This window comes from Nuphar pumila, chromosome 16, assembly GCF_984573655.1.
Source record: "Nuphar pumila chromosome 16, dmNupPumi1.hap1.1, whole genome shotgun sequence".
Lineage (NCBI taxonomy): Eukaryota > Viridiplantae > Streptophyta > Magnoliopsida > Nymphaeales > Nymphaeaceae > Nuphar > Nuphar pumila.
In genome coordinates this window covers 59317776-59321521 of record NC_143264.1, presented here as the reverse complement: position 1 = coordinate 59321521, position 3746 = coordinate 59317776, and positions in this window count along the sequence as shown.

Genomic DNA, 3746 nt, shown 5'->3' with positions numbered 1-3746 from the left:
AATACAAAGCAAGATAAGAAACTCTACTAGGTGAGACATAGTATAGGACATTGTTTGGGGTGTGTACCTCGTTAATACTTTGAGATTTGCTTACATTGCCCACTAGACACATGTAGGATGTAGCATGAACCACAAAACTTTGAGGGCAAGTATAGTTCCTTGAGTACCTTGGGGGTATGTATAACCTCTCGAGCTCTTCAACTAGATATTGATATGCACTTTGTGGCTTTCGGTTTGCAACCGACAAGCAGTTGCACCACTTGTGAGTCTATAGTCTGGGCCAATTTGGATTATGTTGTTGTGAGTGGTTCATATGTTTGACCAATACCGTAAACTCTAAGTTATTTATATGGGTTGCTACACTTAAGAAAGATATTTTCGGAATAACCGATTATAGTAGAATGTGAATGTCTATTTTGAGAATGATGATAGAGAACAATAAAAAATGTAAAACCCATAAATAACATGTGTGCTTAGTTAACAATCTAAACTAATATTAGGATGTATGAGCTCACTATAGTTGTAACGGTCATGTCTAATTTGTAAATGAAAGCTTACTGAGTTGTAGACTCATCTCCTCTGTTAGTTGCAACTATAGGTTCAAGGATAGATACCAACCGAAGAAATTGATCGTGGAATTTGACTCAGCTGCCACCAGTCAGCATTTAAAGTATTATTCATTTTGATTATGTAATTGTGACACTTTTATTTGGATGGTTATAGTTGTTGTTGATGGATGTATAAACGTTTAGTTCTTATGAAAAAAAAAATTTATGATGTGATTTTTGAGATTATTTTGGTAATTTTTCTCTGAAAATTAACATTCATGAACCCAAGCTCGAGAGGCCCCCGTTTGGTTCGTTACAAAGAAATGCCTTTCACATATGACTCGTCTTTCCCATGGCCAAGTGCCTTTTCACATTAAAGGTTTTTCCCTCCCCCACGCATGAAACAAAAAGGCCTCGTTTATCCTGAAAAATCATGGGCTCTCACTCTGTCTCACTCACAATTTGATCCTCTCATCACCCCCACTCCGCCTGACTCACCCATCTTCCTCTATCCTATCTTGGAGATCTTGACGATTTTCACAGCAAGGTAACTCTCTCTCTCTCACACACACAGAAACTTAAGTTTTCTGGTGAGTTTTTCCATTTTCCAGACCGTCCACCATGGGTTAGGCTGAGCCCAACTCAAGCCAACTGGTTGGGGTGCTTGGGCGGTCTCCCCGTTGGGAGAGATCCCCTTCCCAACCGGGCCTAGGGTGTCCGGTTGCTCCTCACCAGCTGAGGACACCTTTGGAGCTTGGGTGCACCTCAATTCGACACTCGGAGTGGCCCCTCTTGTGCTATGAGGCGTCTTGGATGCCAAAGCTCTAATCTCCAGGACCCAAAGCCAAACTCCTTCTCAAACCCTCATCTGAAACAAAACACTCCAGACTACGCATGAATTCCAAGATTGGGCACCATGTTTGAGAGAAGGACTTAGCCAAATTTCAGGCATGCCATAGTTATTATGATCCGAAGGCCGTGCTTCGGGGGTCTACTATTTCTCATATCCCTCTACCAAAGCACCCCGTAGGCGCATCTCGAGATTCATGCCAGTAGAGACGCCACAGAGTCCCCGATAGCTTATAACACGGATCCCATCATTTGAAACAGAATGGGTTCCATAATACATTCAATCCTAGCCATCCAATCATAGGCTAGATGGTTCTGCTGGATGGCTAGGATCCATCCTATTTCAAATGATGGGATCCCGTGTTCGACAGCGTAGCCTTTCTGAACAGTGCACAATCATATTTTGGGGCCTACTTTGAGTGTCCCGACTTGCTCATGCGTGTTTGGGCTGCAATTTGGGCCGTGTCTTCCTCCTCATGCAAGCTCTCAAACCCCCAAGGCACGCCCTGACTTTATGTGGAGGGAGAACTTGTGCCCCAAAGTCGACTCCTAGATCAGCTGTGCACCTGGACCGCAGAGGCTCACTCACTGCACACCACCCGCTCGCTTGTGTGCTCTGTATTTTAGCCTTTTTGATGTGCTGCTAACCCCCCTCCATGTGTATATATATTATTTATAAGGGTATTTTTATAGTTTTACTATAATAAGATGTAGGTCCATAGTTTGTCTTTTAGTGAGATAGTCCAATATATTGTTGACTTTTCATTGTTTTTACCAACGTCGCGTGGTTGGTAGGAGTTGTCCATGCACGTCAGGTTCAAATAAAAAAAAAACACTTATCATTGTTTGAGCTAAAGAAGCTCATTTGCTTTTCTTTTATTGTTTTCTTGGTTTGTGCCCTAATTTTGCCCTAATTCTTGAATCTAAATATAACATACCGTTTCTGGACTGCATCAGTTTGACTTGTGGTTGGTTCTAAGTCATGCTTGAGTTGCTAGATATAAATTAAACCTATGTTGCTCCTCAGCATTTGAGTTGGGTGTGACTGACTAGGATGGTTCAAGTCTGTGTTATATATATATATATATATAAAGAGAGATAAATGTGTGAGTTCCATACCACTTATCCCAAGACTGTCTCAAACTCCTTTTTAAAAAAAAAATACTTGCATGTGGTTAATGATTAATCCAAACCTATAAATATCTTTATCATTGCTTATTCATTTAGAGTCATACTTTGGATTAAATTAATTTAACAAGAATTATTGATTTTTAGTTAATCAAGTTTTGAGTGTAATATAAACTGCTGATTTTTTTTGTTTAGCTGAAAACACATATAAACATGAAAAATGTTTAAACCATTCATATTTTCTACTAAATAAAGCATATAAATCACATATACACATTTAGATTAAGTAAAAAATACATGTAAATATGTCTTTTAAAGAGGTTTGGAATAGTTTGAGGGATAAATGGTAAGAAACTTACACATTTCTCTCTCTCTCTCTATATATATATATATACATATATAAGCCCAGACCTTTGGACTTACAAAGTAAGTGTCCACTGTTATTGGACTGATCTTCGCTGCTGATCCCGCGCAGATCAGCAACAACAATTTTTTTTGCGTTACAAAGGGATTTTCCTTTTTCAGCCTAGGTTATTAGCAGCGGTCAATAGATCGCCGTCCAACGTGTCTTTCGATGCATGTTCAATGAGATGGCCGTCCAGCGTTACAACCATCTCTCTCTCCATATATATATATATATATATATATATATATATATATATATATATATATATATATATATACACACACACGATTGCCTGTAATAATGGATGGGCAATTGTCAAACAATGCTCGTTTGTTAATTTTTTTTTTATTTTTGGGTGGGCAGAAAATCAAGCTTTAGCGGTAGTCGTGACCACCTCTAAGGCCTGTTTTTTTTGTTAAACGTGCACTCGCTGTTGTTCGCGCCCATGATCGGCGGCGGACGCGCGTCCGACCCGACAGTGGGCGATTTGTTTGTCCACTGTTTGGGGTTACTTTATATATGTATATGAGTTTGGATTGAGTTAAAATCCAAACTCATATATAAAAATCATATTAAAATATGAGTCTGGATTGGGTTATAATCTCAATCTTTGTATAATGGGTTTGGATTTGAACTTAATCCAAACCCATATAGTATAAAAGAGGAAGCCGGGGAGCGAATGGTTTTGCCTCTCTCTCTCTCTCTCTCTCTCTCTCTATATATATATATATATATATATATATATATATATGAAAACGAAGGAGAAGGAAATAAAAGGAGGCAGGTACGTTTCTCTCTCCACGCTGCCCTTCTTC